General features: G+C 47.5%; 1 protein-coding gene across 1 annotated transcript in view; it reads right to left on the bottom strand.

The window, feature by feature from the left end:
• Positions 1-21,855, bottom strand: part of Daam2 (dishevelled associated activator of morphogenesis 2) — a 129,042-nt gene that overhangs the window by 70,646 nt on the left and 36,541 nt on the right.

Raw genomic sequence — 21,855 nt, 5'->3', positions numbered from 1 at the left:
GCATTGGGAATTGAACCCAGAGCCACAATGAAAACCCAATGAACTCTTAGCTTCTGCAAATGCTAAGCACATTTCTATCACCGAGCCACATCCTCAGTACTTTTAAAAAATGTTTTTAATTTTGAAACTTAATTTTGAAATTTAATTTTGAAACAAGGCTTCAGTAAGTTGCCCCACTAGCTTTGAACTCACACTATGTAGCCCACGCATAACTCAAACTTGTGATCCTCCTACCTCAGCCTCCCTAGTAGCTGGAATTATAGGCCTGTGCTACCAGGCCTGGAAATATTTTTCTTATACAAGGAAATTAAATTTACAAAACATCTGAACCTCTAGTTTACCAATTCCAAAACTCAGAAACAATCTTCCCACTACACAGAGATGGAAGGACATAAATGCGGCATCAGAATGAACAGTAGGTGTCTACACAGCCATGACACATCCTATGGTACACACAACTGGTTTCTTCGCCCATCTCCCCATCCCAGCGCTCAGAGAAGAACCCAGCCTTTACAGAGAGCAGCCCGGCCTAGTGTCCCAACCACAGCCAGCAACCCAATCCTATCACCTAACCACACAGTCCTGGAGAGGTCCAAGCGATGTGGTCCTCAGGGTGTGCCAGCTGGGTACAGGCTACGTCTAACACCCTCCTATCACAGTCTTGAAACTTTTAATATGTTTTCAACAAGGAACCCTGTGCTTGCCTCTTACCCTGGGTCTTGCAAACCACAAAGCAGGTCCTTCTGGTGTCCACAGCAGCCAGCTGTAACAGGATTTCCCAGGAAGTACAGCCTGGACCAGCCACTCCCTGTGTGTTTCCAAAAATTGTTACCCACAGTTCCTGCAATGGGCAGGACTGAAGGCAGACAAGTTACTTTAATCTGAGTGGCTTCCTGCCCAAGCGGCCTTGATCTACTGCTCAGGAACGGACCCGCATCAGCCTGATCTCTCTTCCTCCTCCTCCGGCCTCACTCCTCCACTCCAAGATACCCCTGGTTCCTATCACAGTGACCCACTTATTCCTCCAGGGGCTGAAATTTCTAGAAGGCATGGGCACTGCTGGTTTTAATCTCCTACTTCCTCCTTAAGGCAGGAACTTGATAAGAGCTAATGAATTTGATGAACTGCTATATTTGTTGAATTCCTGACATTATCCATGATAAGATTCCTGACCTTATCCATGATAAGACTTGGTATTAAAGTAGAGATACATTAAGCTTTCAGGAAGATTGCATAAATGCAGGAGGATATCTTAGCTTTGAAACAGAGTCAAGACTGGCTCTGCTCTATCTCCTGTGGTCCTCAGTGGTCCCCCTCTCCCATCCCCATCTCTACCTTTGCCTCCTCTCCATTTATCCCTTCCCTCTGTAGAACCAACCTTTTTCAAACATTTCTGGCTACTCCAAGCTACCTAAGCTTTGTCCCAAAGAGGACTTTCTTTTTTTTTTTATTATATACCCGTTTATCCTACTCTATGGTGATTCACAGTGTTTGATTTGCTTATATTTTTACACCAGTGAGCTTTCCTCCAGCTAGATTCTGGCCTCATGAGAATGGCTTCTGGCAGTGTCACATATGTAGCACAGCTCCCATCCTTGCCAAGTTCTCTCTACAATCATGAGTTCTAATAGCCAGGTGTGGTAAAACACAAGAGAAAGGGATTCACTCCCTAGAAAGAAATCCCCCCACAGACCCAAGGAACCCAGGCCCTCCCACCCTTTCTCCTCTTCAGCATCCACTAGAAGACACGCAAACCTTAGCCAAACACCCTCAAGAGGGCTCAAGCACCACTCAGGAAAGAATGTTCTTGTATGTACCTGCATGGTTAAACCATACCTGGCATTCCCAGGTAAGCTCAGGCATTTTGATTCCTGAGTTTTTCATTTCTAGTTTTTCATTTTTATTTGTTGAAACAGAGTCTCATTCAGACTAGCTCAGATTAGCTTGGAACTCGCTATTTAGCCCCCTAGACTGGCCCTAAGTTTATTGTGATCCTCCTCCCTCAGTCTTTTGAGTGCTGGGATTACAGGTGCGTATCACCGTGCTTGGATTCATTGCTCTTTTTAACGTTCCTTCTTGCTTGTCAACAAACAGCATCTTGCGTGCAAAAGGTGTCAGAGATAGTTTCCACTGTGTGTTCAAGGGACAGGCTCCTGAGGCTGAGATTTCCTTTAGAACCCAACCACTGTAGCCCCCTACCCATCCATGGCTGGGTCTCCATGCCCTGGAACCATGACTTGCATGGACATCACATTTCTAACCTCCCTTTCCAACTTGGACATCCCTGGAAGCTCCACCTTCATTCTGCCCACTGAAAGGGTCTCAGTATCAGGTGATGGGGCGCTAACACTCCCCACCCTGGGAACCTCACGCTGTATGTCGCCTGTTTGCATCCTATCACCCCTCCCGGGACACTTTGCTCAGGTGCCTTCTCTGTTCACAGTGTGAACATGTGAAGCCTGACCCACCTACTCTTAATGCTCCCTGCTCTCTTCATCCTCCTCTGTTCTCCAGACCTAGAGCCCCTCCCCAAGGAGAGCTTCCCTTCCAGAGTCCCTCCCCACAGTGGGGGCCCTCTCCCTCACTTCCCATTCTGCTGACACATAACAACCCTCACTTCCTGCTGGAACTTTCCCTGCTGCCCTCTCCCTTCCTGGCACCATCAAACATCAGGCAGATCTATTGCTTCCTGAATTACAGTCACTCTTGGCAAGCTGGGACCTCCTTCATCCAGGGACAGTATGCCATCAGTTTAACAAGAACTCTAGTGCCCAGCACAGATCCTGGTACTTAGTACCAGGGCTCTGCCAAGATTCAGAACCTGAATGTCTGCCCTCCCTTCTCTCTAAAAGACCCTTCCATTTTCTTATCTCAAATAAATTCAACACTCATTCAGCCCTCTTCTCCCTGACCTCCAATTTTGTAGATTCCCACCCAGATCTCAGGACACTCTGGTGAGTTGCCTGCAAACTGACTCTATCTCCTTCCCTCTGCAAATGGCCCCAGAGGCCGGAGGTTCAAAACCACAGGAGCATCTTTAAACTGTTCCTTGCCTCAAGTATGACTCTATAGAGGCAAAGTCTATATATTAGTTCATGCTTGCAAGAAGAAAGTCTTTTTTTTTTCCAGGCAGCATCTCATAGCCCAGGCTGGTTATGAACTTCTAGTTCTTCTACCTCAACCTCTCAAGTACTGAAATGACAGACATGGGTCACCATGCCCATATCCTATTAATTTGTTGTTACAATTTGGTTTTGTTAATTTTTGAGACAAGTTCTCATGTAGCCCAGGCTGGCCTCAAACAATATGTAGCCAAGAATGACCTTAAACTTTTGATTCTCCTACCTCCACCTCCCAAGTTCTGAGATTACAGGTATATGTCATTTTATGGAGTGCTTGGGATCAAACTCGGTCTCACCCTTGCTAGGCAAACACTGTAGCAACTAAATTGTACCAGGAGCCCAAGAAACTCTTCAACATGGGTCCTAGCACCCAACTTTTAAGTTTGAGGCAAAATACACAGAGAAGTCAGAACACCCAGTGAAAGTCACAGTATATAACCCTTTTAGCTGTAATTATAGGCAGGTCTTGATCAGCTGACCAAGTGTGTGCAGGCACGTGCGCGCGTGCGTACACACACACACACACACACACTGCTCTGTTCAGATCACCCAGTTTTGATACTCAGTCATTTCTCCTTACAAATGCCAGTGTCCATGCTGGGTTCACCTGTGTGGACTCTCCCACTCCATTCAGAGACTGAGGCTATGACAGCTTTGTCACACCATCAGAGAGGTGGATGTGCAGAGTCCTGCATGTTTGGCTGTGGCTCTTTTCACCTGTCTGCACTCTGAGCTTGCATGAGCTTTAAGTATGAAATGGATTCTGCAAGGCACTGTCCTCTCACTGGCCTGGCTGACTGACACCCAGGCTGTTTCTTATGGACTCCCCTCTTCCCATTTCATACCTCCTCTTGGTTTCAAGTCAAAACCCTACAATAAGCTACCTACTTGGACAACAACCTGGGGCTCCCAGCTCCCCTCTCTCATTACCTTCTTTGACAGATCTGAAATAGAACATCCCAAGTCATCTAGTGTCTTAGTTACCAAGATGTTCGCTGAGTTTCTGATGGGTAGGTGTGTGGTCAGGAGCCAGGCACCTGTATTTTCGTAGGTTCCTTGAGAAGTTTCTTTTTGGCTTTCTTTCTTCCATCCCCCGTGGCATCATTTATACCAACCTTTCTCATAGTCACTTATTCATTTTAGAGTTGTGATCATGAGTGAAGCCCTCAATTTCCTAGATGTGGTATCATATGTAAGTTTCGGCTGTCACCTTGATAGAAACCTAGAGTCATCTAGGAAGAGGGAACCCTATTGCAGAATCCCCTCCACCAGACTGGTCTGTGGGGGAATGTCTTGGTCATTAATTGATCTATGAATGCTTAGACCACTGTGGGTGGTACCATCCCTAGGCAGGTGGGCCTGGGCTATATAAGAAGGGCAACTGAGCAAGCCAGGGGAAGCAAGCTAGTAAGCACCATTCCTCCATGGTCTCTTCATGAGTTCCTATATCCAGGTTCCTGCCTTGACTTCTCTCAATGGTGGACTGACACCTATAAGATAAAATAAACGCTTTCTCCCCAAGTTGCTCTTGGTCACAGCAATAGAAAGCAAACTAGAATACCCGGCTACACAGTGTAGTCAATTTGAACACCTGGGCCTCACTCCAAAACAACTAAACCAGAAGCTGTAGGTGGGCTTGAGTGGGAGCCACTGGGGTGAGTAGCTCATATTGCTGAAGCCAGGACTGTCTACATTTTAAAACTGATAAGTTCCACTTGCCAAGAAACCCCTCAACCCAAGTGAACGAGCCAGCTGGTCACCCTACCAAGCTATGATACATACCAGAACCTGTCCAGGTCAGGCTAATTTATAGGCAGCTTGCCCAGCACTGGAAGCATCCTAGTCAAGAAATGCCTGTACCCATCAGCTACCTCCTCTGTCCTCCCCTTAAAGTCATAGCTCACCTGCCTTATATGATCACTTAGATCTGGTTTTCTCAAAATGGATTCCTAGACCAGCAGCAGCATCATGGGAAATTGTTTGGTAAGGTAGAGCCATCTTAAATAAAATAGCACCTATGACTTATCCATGTCCCTCCTGTGAGTCAGGCACTGCCCTAAGTGCTTCATGTATTAAGATTCAACCCACAAGAAATACATCAGGTCACTGTCACTATGATCCCTTGATGGCATGTGAAGAAACTGAACTCAGACAGGCTGAGTGAACCAGGCAGGCTCCACTGTTGACTGGTTGTATTGCCATGCCTAGAACTAGATATCCACGTGCTTCTCACCTTAAGACCTTTAGTGAATCCCTACCAGAAGGGCCTCAGGTTTACTAACTTGAGCTCTGTGGTGATGAAGGAGTTAACTGTCAGGCCTGAGCTGGTGGGAGAGGTTGGAGGCTAGAGTTCAGTTCCCCAGGGAGAGTAGAGTACAGATCAGAAAGGGCTTGGTTCTGAATCCCATGTAACAATGTTTCCTGACCACTGAGTAAGTAGCTGGCTAAACACCGTGGTCTCATTAAATTCAACAATGACTCTGCAAAGTACATGGTGTGGGGGTTGCTGTGCGACCCATACAAGAAAATTTCTTCCTCTTGTTCTAGTTCAGGACTAATGGAGAAATGATCCAAGATGCCAGCAGATGGAGGTCAGAATAGCAACTACGATTCTGAGAAAGCAATTGAGAGTTTTTGGCTTTGATTTGTGGACTTCCTAATGAGTGAGGCCAATTCACACACCCAATCACTAGCACCAGGCTCCTGACCTCATCCCCAAGAGCTGGCCAGATGCACCCACCCTGCGGGTGGCAGATCCAAAAGAGGGGAAGAGGAGTTGACATGGCCAGCTCATAGCTGGTCCCAGAGTCATAGCTCAGATGCCTCACCTCTTCCCTGAAGATGGATTGCATGGGAGAGGGTGGAGAATGAGCAGCCAGGTTTCCCCAAATCTATGTGAACTATCCCCAGAGATGACTAGTTGGCCTGAACAGAGATACTTAATTTAACAAGTTCCCCATGTGCCCCCAAGGTGCTGCCAATTCTAAATAACACAGAAGATTGTCTCTCGGAAGTAAGAAACCAGGGAGTTTCCTCTGTTCCTAAGGGCCAAGGCTACTCCTATTTTCAATCAGGGAAACAAGTGTTCAAGACACTTGAGCATCTTGCCTTTTTCCCAGAGCTCATAAACAGAAGACCAGGGATGAGTAACAAAAGCCGCAAATAAGTTCCCCCAGATCTAGGGTGGGTGGGAGGTTTTTAGTCAGGTTGGAGTCAGGTCAGCAAAACTAGCGATTTTTCAAACTCCACTATGTGGGAGATGTTCCATGAGGGCTACAGTACAGCCACCTGTCCCCAACCCTAAGTTCAGTGGATACAGAGAAAAAGGTCCACAGTTCTGAGTGCATCCAGGCTCCCGCTTCAAAGTAAGGCTTTGTCACCAACTAACCGATGGCATTTCTTTGTTTGCTAAGCCTGACTGGGCCTGTGCATAAGCGGGAGTCAACTAGAGATTGAACTACAATGGCCTCATGTGTTCTTGTGAAACCAACTAACCTACGGCATTTCTTTGTTTCCTAAGCCTCACTGGGCCTGTGCATAACCAGGAGTCAGCTAGAGATTGAACTACAATGGCCTCATGTGTTCTTGTGATTTGAATGAGGACACCTGAGGCTTTTAGACTGGTATCTGGCCTACAGCAGGACCATGGATACACAGTAGGTCTCTTCATCACTTTTGTTTAGACATGGCTTCTTGAGAAGGATGGAGGAGGATGGAGAGATGGCTAAGTTGGTAAAGTACTTGCCTTGTAGGCATGGGGACCTGAATTTGATCCCTATACCCACATCAGAAAGGTCAGGCATGGTTCTATATGCTTATGATCCCAGTATTGGGGAAGTGGAGACAGGTGACTATCTGGGACTCGCTGGCCAGTCAACCAAGAACATGATTAGTTCCAGGTCACTAAGAGAGACTGTCTTTAAAAACAAGGTGGATGGTGCCCGAGAAATGACAGCCAAGGTTTTCCTCTGGCCTCTACATGCATGCACACATACATATGTGTAATGCTACAGACACATGCACCTACACACAACACCACATTAACCCACATACATATACACTGATTTTTTAAAAAGACATAGAACAGTGGGAAAGCACCGAGTCCTAAGGATGAGGGGATGCTATGACCAAGAAGGGGAGAAGAAGCCAAGGGGACACAGAGTGTGGAAGAAGTGGGAGGATAAGGAGGGTCTGTTCCATCTGGCTGGCACAGGGGCTGGGATTCTGTCACCCAAAATAGAGCTTCCCTCTCTCCAACCCTGTGATTTACTTCCCCACCTCCCCTTCTCCTTGGGCCACACTCCACATGCCTGTGTCCAGACTCATTTGTTTAAACTGCCCCCCAGCCCCAGCCCTGCCCTGGGGACTCAAGGAATCTGAGCAATGTCTCCAGTTCTAAGTACTGGAGGGAAAGAAGTGAAATAAAAGGAGGGAAACCCTCCCTCTAGACCTGGGTCTTTACAGGATTTCCCACAGCTTCCAAGCTTCCTCCTCCCCAGTGTTCCCGCTTCCCCAACAGATGGTCATCCTGACTCTATATCATGGTGACCACCTGGCTAAAACTTCCCAAGTCAAGAAGGTCACCAGCAGCCTCTCTCCCATCATCTGACCATAAAGCCCTCTCTGCTATCCCCTCCTTCACAGCTTGTCCCCGTCTCTACCTGGATGAGCCTGGTTCCATTCACTCATCCACCATTGTCCACTGAGGATCTAGTCTGTGACCAGGTACCATGATGCACATCAGGAATTCCAGTGTGAAAAAGAGTCCCTGCCCTCTGGGACCAAACACTAAATCAAGAGTCAGGTGATGGGGAGTTCATTTCATCATAGCAGAAATAGTCCCTTTTTCATGATCTGAAGTAGTATTTATGAGTATGTGTGTGTGCACTTGTACATGCATGTGTGTATATGTATGTATGTTTACTGTGTACAAGCATGAGTACACGTGTGCCCACATATGTGGAGATCTGAGGACACCTTGATGGTTGTTCCTCCCCCTTCTGAGGCAGAGACTCCCACTAGACTGGAACTCACCTCGCAGGCTAGACTAATGATGAGCAATCCCAAGGATCCACCTGTCTCTATTTCCCCAACACTGAGATTACAAGCACCTGGCACCATAGCCAGCATTATTTTTTGTTTTTACATGCATTCTGGGGATTGAAGTCAGGTCCTCACATTTGCAAGGCAAGGACTTTACTGACTGAGCCATCTCCCCAGCCCTGCAAGTCTTTTCTAGTGGGAGAAAATGATTGAGATGCAGCCAAGTCTTTCTGCTCTCTTACACACACAAAACACACAGAGGCAATCACACTAATAGACGCACATAATGAGCTTTATGACACCATGATGTTTCCCCCTGAAGACTTTAGAGACTGGCTAAGTGCCAACACATGTCTTTTTCATTTCTGCCTGGACCCTTGTCCAACATTACAGCTTCAGGACCATCTCAGGCACTGGAGACAAAAAGATAAGATGCTTTTCCTGAGAACCTAGAGCTTGAAGTTTAGGGGAGATCAAGCATGTAAAAGGCTAGTCTTGCACAGGTGGGAAGTTTGCATTGATGGGAGTAAGACTTCCCTGTGATGATGGGAGCAGAGAGGAGCATCCAATATGATGGTGACCTGCTTAGAACTTTTCAGATGGTGGTTGTTCACAACAAGAACTCTAAAGAGGGCTTTCTGGAAGAGGTAGGGAACAAACAGGAAGTCTGAAAGTGAGCCTGTGAGAATGGCCTGGCCCCACCACTTCAGGTTACCCTAGTCACTTTTGACTGACTTAGCTCCCTTCCCTACCATCAGCCTCCATCCTAGAATGCCTTGCCCACTGAGACAACTGGGGGCAGGGGGAAAGAACCCATGTCCAGATGCATATGGTAAGTTTGCTTGGGGCTGCACATCCCCCTTCCTTTTACTCAGAATTAACACCAATAACATGATGCTGAAGATGGAGTAAAAACTAAAAATACAAAAGCAAGAGTTTATCTCCTTTTGACTATTTTTCAATCCATTTTCTAATATTTTTTCATTAAAAAAATTTAGTATTTAACCAGGTATGATGGCACATGCCTTTATCCCAGCCCTGGGGAGGCAGAAGCAGGGGGCTCTCTTGTGAGTTTAAGGCCAGTCTGGTTAACAGAGCAAGTTCCAGGTCTGCCAGGGCTATTACTAAATCTCAAAACAATTATTTTTTGAAATGTTCACACAGCATATCCGTTTCCCAACTCCCTCCAACTGGTCAGTACCCTACAACACATCTCCCTCCAGATTTCCTGTCCTTTTTAAATAATCCAGAGTCCAGTTAGTGCTGCCTGTATGCACATGGGTTCATCACCACAGCATGGGGGAACCCAGCAGTAGCTACATCCACAGAGACTCTCTCCTCCAGCAGCCAATAGCTGTGAGCAGCTTCTCAGGAGCCCCTCCCCACTCCACACTGGAATTTTTAACTGGCTTGATCTTGTGCAGATCTTATGCAGGTATCACAGCTGCTGTGAGATCATGGCAAACAGCCATGTCATGGTAAGAGGACAGCATTTCACAGCATTCCACCTCATCCGCCAGCTGCTCTTAGTCTTTTTAAGAAAGGACTGTACTTACTTTTTATTTAAATATATCGGTATATTGCTTGCTTTTGTGTAAGTGCACCTGTGTTGTGCAGTGCTCACAGAGGTCAAAAGGTGTTGGATTCTACTGGAACTTGAGTTATAGACAGTTGTTAGCCATCATGTGGATGCTGGGAATAGAACCCGGGTCCCCTGCAAGAGCAGCCAGTGCTCTTAACCAATGAGCCAGCTCTCCGGCCCACAGTTCTTACAGTTTTTCCACCCACTCTTCAATGAGGTTCCTTGAGCCTTGCAGGAGAAGGTTATTATAGATTTTCCTTCTTAAGCACGTCCTGACACCCTTTTCTTTGCTCTTTCAACCCTAGGGCAACCAAAAGCCAGAGCTGAGTTTTGAACTTTTCCACCAGGTACTCAAAAGCTTGGAAACAGCTGCAGACAGAAGGGGGCAGGGTGTTGGCCGGCCTGGGGGACTGTCAGGGCTGTACCAGGCTTGGCAAACAGGGTGACAGTCAAAAGTGAAGGGCCTTCTTAGCTAGGGAAACAGTGGAGAGGGGCTGTCACATCTTTTATCTCACTTTTATCCAGTGTAGTCAGCAAGTAGGAATTGAAACCCATTGACTGAATAAAAAGCCAAAGAAAGATGCAGTGTTCACATCCCTGAGAAGGAAAAAGAATTTGAAAGCCAACATGGAATGAGGTTTTCCATGACAACATACATGGCAGATCCTTATATTTATTTCTGGGCCAAAGGCCAATGGAAGCCAACAGCCCTCCCTCTGGGCTATATCTCTGGGCACAGGTTTTTTTAGCTGACTCCCTGTGACCTGAGATATAGCCCAGAGAGAGGGATGTTGGCTCTCCCAGGAGGGCCCAGGAATGGAATGGGGTTGAAAATCTAGATATTTAGATTCTAACTTGGCTCTACCATGAAATTAGCTACCATCCCTTTTGAGGGTGACTTCTTTAGTAAAAGAATATGACAGGACATGGCAATCGTAAGGCATGGGTTCCCACTTAGAAGTCAGGCCACCTGTTAGATATAGTGGGTTTTACAGGAAAACTATTTCCCAATATATCTGCCCCAGAGAAAGCCAAAAAATTAATCTTTGTCCTTTATTTTCTCTTCCTATACCTTCCTACTATATCTAACCCAAAACTCATTTTTGGAGGGAGGACAGTTTGAATGAGAAATATTCCCCATAGGCTCAAGTACTTAACACTTGTTCCCCAGTTGGTTTGAGAGGTCATGAAATATTTTGAGGTGCAGCCTTGCTGGGGGATGTGTGTCACGGGGGGCCAGCTTTGGGAGTTCATAGCTTCACCCTACTTCCAATGTGCATCTATGCTTCCTGCTGTTTGGAGTTGAAGATATGCTCCTCCTACCATGCCTGCCTGCCCCCATGCCTCCCCACCTTGATGGACCCTCCCTTCGGAACCATAAGCCCAAAAAAGCTCTTCCATTTAGTCAGGGTTTTACCACAGCAAGAGAGGAGTAACTAATACAGAAGGAGAGGAAGAGAAAGGTCAGTGACTTGTGGGATGGGGGTTAGAGGAAGAGCTAATGACTTCTCTAGACCAGAAAGGAGAACGAGTTTCTTTCAAGAACTAGGAGGAAAAGAAGGTAAATGGCCAAGATTTCAGGCCATTTTCCACCTTCAGGAGAGTGTCCTTAGGAATACCCCCAATGACTTATAGTGCCAGGCAAAGGGCATAGGCTGAAGAGACGACATGCATGCATGCCCCTGGGAGAAGTCCTACCCCAGAGCAACACAGCTCTGCCCACAGGAAGTTAGCAACAGCTGAAGAAGCTGCCTAGTAAAACCACTATCTCTAGCCTTCAGAGGAAGCAACATCTGGACACCTGAGCCCTTCATAAGTATGCGGAGGTCCTGGGTAAACCAGGAAGCCCTAAATTTCTTGAGAAGCAGATATCAGGTCTACCTTCCATAGCCTGGGGAGCAAACCCGATCCAGCCCATTGGTGAATGTTAGCAAATGTCCAGGTATATGTCAGTGGACATCAGAACCAACTCTGCTGCCTCAAGGCTGGCCCTGGCCACCTTAAACTTCCCTGGGAAGCCAGAGCTCATAGGAAGCAGGGGCACAGGAAGGTCCTCACAGGGTACCTCTACTGTGGTTCCATGGGAATTCCATCCATAATCAATCAAATCAATCTCTCTCATTTGTTTTGTTTGGGGACTGGATCTCACTATGTGACCCTGATTTATTTTGGCTCACAATTTCAGAGGGCTTGGTACATCATGGTGGTCATAGCTTGGAAGAACAGAGCAGCTCCCAACATGGCAGGCAGGAAGCAGAAAGATAGTGTCTGAGCTATCTCACAATTTGTCCTATCCAGGACCCCTACTTATGAGATGGTACCACCTACTATCAGAATGAGTCTAACCCTCTTAATTAAATCTCTCCAGAAAGAACCTTACAGACACACCCAGAAGTTTGCCTAGTCGATCCCCCAGGTACTTAATGCAATCAAGTTGACAACCAAGATTAGCCATTACAGCATGCATAACATAAGGTATCCTGTGAGTGCTCCTCAGAGCTGCCCCTCCCTGATCTCCCATCTCTTCATTCTGTGCACACTTATTACCATCTGAAAGGCTCAATATTTTAGGTATTTAGCAGCTCTCTTCAACCGAACTTATAAACTCCATGGGCATTTTTCCCAGCATTCATTGCTGTATCCGCAATGACTAGAATTACTGCCTGGCACATAATAGGTCCTTGTAATACAGATGAATATATGAAGATTAATTTAACAACTCTCTAAACTTAGACAAGTCGTGTAACTGCACATACTCCAGTTAACTCTTCTGATGTCTCTATTCCTCCATGGATGAGGTGATTATAGGATGTGACACGTGTGAATATGGTCACGCCAGTCCTTCATATGTGGACCAGCAGATGGCGGCTAATTAGAGAATACCAATGTTTTGACTTAGGCAGGGCCTGAAAGGGTTAATCCCTGCTTCTTCTCCATCCCTGTCAAAGGAAGGCTGGCCTGCAGGGCTCCTGGTAACTGTCAAGGTAGAAGACAAATGCCTGAGGTGTGTGCCTGCAGAGCTGTTCTGGTCCTGATGTGGTCTTGACCTGGGCAGCTGGAGACTCCCCTGCTCTCCTGTTGAGAGATGTTGCCTGGGTCTGGAGTATTTAGGAGCTCCAGAGCTGAGCGCTGGGAACCTCTGTCTGTCTGGGTCCCACGCCACATCCTGGCCTCAGAGGAGGTGGACCCAAGGCCTAGACTGGGGATATTCCCAGGCGGCCTGCTGTCCCACAAGCTCAGCTGGGCTGCCTGAGGCAGAAGGCTGCAGGGGCCTGTCTGTCACCCAACACCACTTTCTCCCCACTCAGAAAAAGGAAGACACAGGCCTCAGCACGTGGAGGGTCTGGACTCAGAATCCAGTTTCCTTCACCCCCAATGCCTACCTGCCCCCTGGCCTGGGAAGGCTGTAAGTCCAAGAGCAAATGAACCTCTTATAGCCAAGTCACCAAGCTCACCCCTCCCACCTGGGGCTTCTCACGATGCTCTAGTGTATCAGCAACTTCCCCGCGTCCATCCTTCTCCCTAGCTGACCTTAGAAAGAGACCCACCCAACAGGCTCCACTATAAACAAAATAATTAAAATCCATTACTGATCCCCCACATCCTGCATTCCACAACCACCTAGGAATCCCCAACTCTGGGCCACACACTGTACACAGTAAGGACGCAGCAGTGACTGGTCAACCACATACTCTCATTTGAGGAGCAGGTGGTGGGGCATCAATATCTCCATATTGATGCACAGAGAATGTTATTCACAAGGGTACAGAATGGTACCTAACTTAACCAGGAAGGAAGGAGAATGGGATATTGGAGAAGAGCAGTGCCAATGATATTTCTGGCAAGCCCAACTTGGGGGAGAATACAGTAGTCTATTGAATGGGGGCCTGCTTCTAACAACGGGCTGGCTCAGAAAAGACTCTGGGGAGGATGCCATCCTCTCCATCTGCAGGGACTTGTAGTATAAACAGACCTCTGAAGGAAGGAATATTGTTCTGTCTGCATCCTCAGCATCTAGAATGGAATAGACAAATATGTGGCAGGCCATGCACCAAGGGCTAAGCAGATACCCTGGAAGACATGTCTCTGCTGAACCAGGAGCAACTCTTGCTTTTCTCTTATCCCACTGGCATTCTTCAAAATTTCTATTACCTAATCCCTTCCTTGTTAAGTATGGAAACTTTCAAAGGCTATAAGCCTGAGTGTCAAACAAGGTTTCTCTCAGCCTCCAGCACAGGCATCCTTCATGAAACAAACTGGTGTTCTAGAAATTTTCCAAAGTGCTGTTGGCTTCTTCACACAGTTGCGTTCCCTCTACCTATGCAGGACACGGCTGCAGGGTCACACACCACCATTCTGTGAATGGCCAGGAATGGGCAGTTGGTGCCAAGATGCATGGTTCAGTACCTACAGAAACACAGGGTGATATTGTAGGCACCACCCACAATCAGTCTAGGGCATATGTGAGATATCCCAGTCCTCAGCCTCTAGGTTCCTGTATGGACCACAGTATGCAAAGGGAAAATGTGGATTAGAATAACCTGTTCACACACTACCCCATTAAGGCGGCCCCTGAATGAGCCAAACATCAGTCACTCTTGCTTCCTTCTCACTGAAGAATTATAAGGCCTAACCCTCTCCACCGTATTTGTGGTTCTTATCTTCATCCACTTAACAGGTATTTAGTGGGGATCTACCATATGCAAGATGCTGACACTGAGACTATGTTTGCATGCCTCTATCATCCCTCCTTAGTTCAAGCAATAACTCAGAAAAGTGCCTGCCTTGCAAACAAAAGGATCTAAGTTTGATCCCCAGAACCCACATAAAGAAAGCCAAGCATTGGGCTAGACAGATAGCTCTGTGATTAAAGCACTTGCCAGACAAGTGTAAGGCATCTGGATCCTTAGAACCCACGTAAATGCTGGGTGGCCATGGCACCACTCCAGTCATTAAAGCTTCAGAAGGTGGAGACAGGGATCCAACATGCGTGCATGTGCGTGCGTGCGCGCGCACACACACACACACACACACACACACACTCATGTATTAAAACCTAATCTCAGGTGGTGGTATTTAAGAGGTGGGGCCCCTGAGGAAGTGGATTCATCCTCATAAATGAACCAGTGCCTTGAAAAGGCAAGAAGGCACCAGCTTAGGCTCTTTATGTCCCTGTGTCCCTTCCACCACTGAGGACAGAGCTCTCACCCCTCTGAAGTATGCAGTACCCTACCAGGAATTACCTAACTAGTGCCTTGATCTTGAACTTTACAGACTTTCAACTGTTTACAAATTACTGGGTCTAGGATAGTCTGTGACAGGGGCATAAACAGTGTCTTGGTTCATTAACTGTCGATTTGACAGAATCTAGAAAACACCTCAAAGGAGAGCCCAGTTGAGGCATTCCCTAGATTGAATTGCCATGTGGGCATGTCTGTGGGGTATTGTCTTGATTGTTAATTGATATAGTAGGGTTCAGTCCACTGTGGGAGACACCATTTCCTAGGTAGGTGATCCTGGGCTGTATAAGGAAGGTAGATGAACTGTACTTCCTTGGCAGTGAGTGAGTTCCCCGATCAGAGGTAATGCTGCGTGGAATTGCAAGCAGGTACCTCCTCGAGTTCCTGCCCGGACTTCTCTCAGTGACGGACTGAATGTGACCTGGAAGTGTAAGTCAAATAAACCCTTTCCTCCTCTAAGATGGTTTTGGTCCTCCTATATTCATTATCACAGCAATAGATCAGAACAAACAGCCAAAGCCAGATGAAGATCACAGAACTGAACCCATCAGTCTTACATTCTAGAAGGTTGTAAAGATTGATAAGAATCAGAACAGTGTCTTTCAAACATTGTGCCAAGTGTGACAGGAGTTGACATCTCCAAAGAAGGATGAAGGGCCACTGTGGCTACCTGAAACTTGGAGAGGGAGAGAAGAGCATTGTAAAAGCCGTGATGCTGAGTTGTTTGAAGGATGGCAGGTGTTGTCCAGGGAGTGATCTGCAGGAAGGCCAAGGTGGTGAAAAGTGGGCACGGAGTGCTCAGGCAGCTAGAGCAAGATGCCTGAAAAGTCACCCCAGATGCGGTCATGGGCCATCACTCTTCTTGGAATCTGAAACTGGGTCTTAGATTTTCCAAATTCCCTTTAAGAGGTTTCACACTCAGACCAAGAAGGTCAAGGGAATGCACACTTCAACTTCATACAGGATAAGATGGGTTCGTTAGAAGCCCAGGCATGGGCACCCAAGGAAAGGGATTGGGGAACACTTCATGTCACTGCCCCTGGAGCCTGGGGGCACCTTCAGAGACTCTACACACATGGACTAGAGATGTGAGGGCTGATGTTCTCTGGCATGACCAGGGTCATCCCGCCACTCCAGGCCCAAACACTGGAGAAGACTGTCCTTTTGTTCCTGGATAGCCATGGCCATGCCTCCCCTTCCTGGGATCCCACTCCCCTGCTTGTGTGTGGGCACAACTTCTTTCTCCAACATGATCTGCAGGGGGCTCTTACCTTACTGCTGGAAGGCCTAGGATACAGAAAGCGAGCTGCTACCACGTCAAGACCAAGCTACAGTCCAATTTGATCGCTGTTGATTACCCCCAAGGTAACTTACAGCAATGGCGACCGCACACACAAGACCCATGCTAACTGAAACTAGATGAAACCCCAGCATAGAACTGGACTGGGGAAATGGGTAAGGAGCCACAACCTTAGCTGAGGAGCTATTGGCAGCTGATCACTGCTGGGTGACAGGGAGCTGGTCTTCTTCAAGGGAGTGGCACTAGACAGGCTGACCAGGCTGATACTAAGGGAATTTGGGTACACAAACTTGACTTGATAGGTAGGTTCTAACATATATGACAGAATGCATGAAATCTGATAGAGGGGATACAGATAGGGAAGGGGTTCTAAATATGAGTAAGATATAGGAAATGCACAAAAATTCATTAAAAATAAATACTGAAAAGAAAAAAAAAGATTTTACAAATGAGGAAGCTGAAGACCAGGGAGCAGGACATTGTTGGTCCTCAACAGCAAACTCAGGACAGTGTCATGTCAGGACACAGCATAGAACTCTCCTCTCCCTGTCCATGACAGTAGTGGGCAAGCTCTGGTTGGGTCTTGGTTTCCTCTTAGCTTCTACTGGAAATGAGGCATGTAGTGCAAACAGCTACAAAAATGCAATACCAAAATAAAAATTAAAGCCAGGTATAGTGGCTTATGCCTGTAATTCCAACACTTGAGAGACCAAGGCAGGAGGATTACCATGAGTTTAAAGCCAACCCAGGTTAACATAAGTTTTTAGGCCAGCCTAGCTACAGAGTGAGACCACGTCTAAAAAAAAATCCAAAAAAATATGGACCACAGTAGCTCAGTTAATAGAGTGCTTACCTAGCAAGTGCCAGTCCCTAGGTTTGAACCCCAACATCACATACACCAGGTATGGTGGCACACACCTGCAATCGGTGGACTCGGGAGGTAGAGGCAAATCAGAAGCTCAGAGATATTCTCAGTTAGCTAGAGAGTTCTAGTCCAGTGGGCTACAGAGTAAGAATCTGTTTCAACGAATGAATGAATCAAATCAATCAATAAACATTCCCCAGTTCTTAGCCAATATGTACTGGTCAAAGTTTCCTCTAAATACTGTGAGCTCCACTAAGGGCCAAGCTCTATGGCCTAGCCAGGGTATTCTAGAAACAATTTTTTTAAAAAATATTTTATTTATTAATTTTATGTGTATGCGTGTATTGCTTGCCTGTAGGTAAGTGCGCCCATGTCATGCAATGCCCACGGGAGACAGAAGAGGCTGTCGGATCCCCTGGAAATGGAGTTATGGACAGTTGTTAACTGCCATGTGGGTGCTGGGATTCGAACCTGGGTCTTCTGCAAGAACAGTCAGTGTTCTGAACTGCTGAGCCATCTCTCCAGCCCCAGGAAAGGAATTTCTAACTGATCCTTAGCTCAGATTTTCTCTTTGAAGGGAGGAGTATTCCATTCTCCCCTGGCACTCCCCTCCCTGCCCCCAGTGTATGAGCAGATGAGAGGGTAGGTGTATAGTAAATGCACAGCAGGGCTCAGGAAAGCCCCCTTAAACAGAGTGGGTTACTTCTACCATGATAAGGCTAGCTACTGCTCCCTCGGGGAATGTAAGCTCTTCAAATGCACACTGGCTTATAAGGAAGAGCCACATCCCTGAGCTAAGCTCCCCTTTGGCAAAAACAGGGACCCCCCCAAACCACCTCTCACCACCGCCCCTAGCAACAGTCAGTTGGGGTAAGCAGGTTCTGGAGAAGATCAAAAGTCTTAGGAAAAGTTTCTTTTGTCCCTCCTTGGCAGGTGGTGTGTCTCCACTCTCACCCAGTCTAAACACGTCCTGGAGAGGGAAGGCAGACAGAAACTGAACTCTGGATCTATCCCTGCTGTCTCACACACCCCCTTTTTCAGCTTGACCCCAATCCAGGTGCTGACCAGCCTTTTTTGCACCTGCAAGTGGACACCCGCTTCCTCGGCTCACATCTGCAGCACCATCTCAGTTAGAAATTGGGATTTGTTTTCTTAATTAACTGAAAGGGCTAACAGGAGAGTCCTGGAGCTGGCAGGGGCCTAGCCTTCAGTAGCTGCTAGAAAAAAAACTGTTGCTTTGAAATCTGGATCACTCAGGCCCCCACATGGGATGTCAAAACAAACAGGGACACTTGATCTAGGGGCGCAGGGGCTGGCGCCAGCTCAGGTTACAAAACCAGGGATGGATTTAGCCGCAGGAATCTTCAGTGTCTAACAGGTGACAAGATTCTGATTTCCCAAAATGGCACAGCTGGATCCCACAAAGCCCTCCTCTGCAGCATGGGCTCTAGGGGAGAAGGGAGAGGTCACTGGGGTTTACTCTAACACTGTCCTGGTGGGCAGAGAGTGGAGTAGAGAAGATAGCAAAGATAGGCAAGCCCTGTTGGTTCCTGCCCTTGAAATACAGTTAGGAACAACCTGATAAGATGTATCATAGAAAAGGCTAACAATTAGTGAGGCCAAACAAAGTAACAGGGACATGGCCAGGGAGGAATCACCTGCTGGGAAGGATTAAAGGGTGGAAGGTCACAGCAGGAAGTGGAGAGGGAATATCTAACCCTAAGAAGGGGTCAAACTCCAGATAGCAGGCAGAAAGGAGGAAGAGGAGGAAGAGGGGGAGGAAGAGCAGGAAGAGGGAGGAAGAGGAGGAGGAGGAGGAGGGGGAGGGAGAAAAGGATAGGATAAAACAAGCCTGATGTACAAGTGGTACAGTGTGGCTGGGGATCCCAGCTTATGCGAGCACAAGGAGAGGTACCTGCCAAGTGTAGAATGATGAGGCCCATTGTGCTCAGGCCATGGGGAACCAGCCCTGTGTCTCAGGTTCATTTACAATTGATGGCTACTTTTGGGGGGGTGGCAAGAGCAGAGCCAGAGGTGAGAAGCAGAGCTTGTGGCCCCCAAAGTCAAAGCTTTTATTGGCAGGATCTTTGCAGGAAAAGTTTGCAGGTTCTTAATGAAGACGATGGGCAAGGAAGTCCAGATCAGCTGAGCATGGGAACCTGAGGGAGCAGAGACTGGCATATGTGAAACTGGAATGACCACTGGCCACCCCATCCAAGATCCAGGGGCAGAGCAGGGGCAGGAGGCATAGGATAAGGATGAGGAAAAGGAACAACAGGCCCTGAGCTTTCTGTCTCCTGCTACTTGTGCTGACAAGGGCTCCAGTGCAGGAGGGTGTCTGCTAACCCAGCCCCAACTCATGGCCCAGGAGCCAGGCCAGCAGAGTGTTCCCTGGATGCATGCTGGCTAACTGAGTCTGAGTCATACCCACAGCTCTGTACATCAAGGTTGGCACCACACTGTGGCTATTTCACCCAACAGTTGTGCCCCAGGAAAGGCCACAATATGTGAATGGCTGGAGGACACTGCTCTCTGAGGATGGCATAGTGTTCCCAGAGGCCCCCGCCCCCAGCATGAGGTATTCCTTTTGCAAAGGGTAGGTGCAAAGATTTTTGGAGGTCCGAGATACAGTGTCTGAAGCAGGGCACCAGATTCCAAATTCAAGATCATCTTCTTTCCTGAGCTGCCTGTTTCTGAGATCCTGGCATGTGCCCGTCCTGAGCCTGAGAGTGAAAAGCTAAGATTCAGAACTTGTTCTGCCCAACCTAGTCCAGTTTGATCAGAGGAGAGGGGACATCATACCAGGCCCTCTTATGGCACCCCATCCTTCCTGCAATGGAACCCATGGAGATTTTCTACATAATCTTTGGTTCTTTAATTTTTTATATAGATTTCAGTTTAAGACACAACTTTCAGAGGTTAAACACTGTTGTTTTAGAAAACCAGCTGGAGCCAGTTTGCACAGAAATACATACTTGGAGAGGAAAATCCCAAGTCAATGGTAGGCTCTAAGGTGCCTATCAAGTTGGTTCAGAGCTTTTAGATTATTATTAAAATGAAAACACAATGTAGCATTTCTCAAGGAAAAGAACACTCTCCAGCTGTTTTCTCAGACCTCAGAAAGAATATTCTCATACTCCCCATAAGGCTCTGGGCCCAGTGTGAGGGACCTTGGGTGGGGGTGAGCTCCCAGGCTGCCCTGGGGTCTAGCTTTTGTCCTCACTGTGCCTTTGGTGACCACCACAGAGCTGGCACATGGAAGGCCATCACTTCAACTTGCTTAAATAACCAAATGGATGACTGACTGAACAAATGAAGACATTTGAGTATCAATTGTGAATTTCCAGCTTTGGGTCCTAAAGCAAGATCCTCGACCTCTGAGCTTCAGTTTCTGTAAAATGTTTTAAACTACTCATGACTCAGAGTATTCCTGTAGGGGCTGGGGAGATAGCTTGTTTGGTAAAGGACTTGTGCGCAAGTGTGAAGACCAAAGTTTGAGCCCAAGAACCTTTGTAAAAAGCTGGACGTGGGGCTGGAGCGAAGGCTCAGCAGTTAAGAACACTGGTTATTCTTGCAGAAGACCCAGGTTCGAATCCCAGCACCCACATGGCAGCTAAAACTGTCTGTAACTCCAGTTCCAGGTGGCCTCTTCTGTCCTCCTCAGGCATTGCATGACACAGGTGCACTTACCTACATGTAGGCAATACACTCGTACACATAAAATAAAAATAATAGGGGTCGGACAGATGGATCAGCAGTTAAGAGCACTCACTGCTCTTGCAGAGGATCTGGGTTTGATTCCTAGCACCCACATGGGGGCTAACAACACATGCACACATATGTAAACATACATGAACACAAATACATACATGCACACATACAAAGAATTCCTATAAAAGTTTAAAGAGGGTAAGCCCTTAGCACAGTGACAAGTATACTCTAGGCACAGAGTAAAGGAAATGTTAAGGACCATCTTGAGTCTGCAGGGATGGCTTTATTCCCCCACACAAGGCAGCTCTCCAGACCTTCACACCCTCTTAATTGTTTCCTGGCACCTGCTATTTCAGTAAATCCCACACACAGATCCTGGCCCAAGGAGGAACATAGGATTCAGCAGAGAACTTTCCTAAAGAAAAAACTCCGACCTTGTGGGTACACAAGGACCCAAGGCCAAAGCTGCTTGTCAGGTGTAGACCCCAGGTCTCAGACTCTCATAGTGTACCTGGGCAAGCCAAGGAAGGTTCATCACCTATGCCCACGCCCTAGGAGACAGGGTTTGGGGGCCATTTGTTCTGCACTGGGTCACAGTGCTGGCTGGGTCCCATACTCCCAGCATGGGCCGCTCTCCCCATGCCCATGCATCCTTATGCCAGCTTTCTCAGTGTGGGCCTCCCCCTAAGGCCACGTTCCCAGGCCTCAGCAATAACAGGCCCTCTATTCTTCCCTGCCCTTGGCAGACCTGCCCCCTCCCACTATGGCACTGCCTGCTGTGGCTCATAGGCAGCTGTTCCCAGTCCAAGGGAACAACATGCACCTCTGTGGGGCCTGGCGAGCAAGCCTGGTCTGTCCCCTTGCCTAAGAGAAAGAGGACTTGGCCTGAATCCGCTGCTGAGACAGACCCACAGGGTTACTCACTTCGCCCATGGGCCACAGATGGCATTTCATTTAGGGAATCTTTGCAAACATCCCCAAGGCCCTTACTG

Source organism: Nannospalax galili, unplaced genomic scaffold, assembly GCF_000622305.1.
Source record: "Nannospalax galili isolate Female #2095 unplaced genomic scaffold, S.galili_v1.0 scaffold1318, whole genome shotgun sequence".
NCBI classification, from domain to species: Eukaryota; Metazoa; Chordata; class Mammalia; order Rodentia; family Spalacidae; genus Nannospalax; species Nannospalax galili.
Note: the sequence above shows the minus strand (reverse complement) of the source record. Positions and strands in the feature narration are given on the sequence as shown.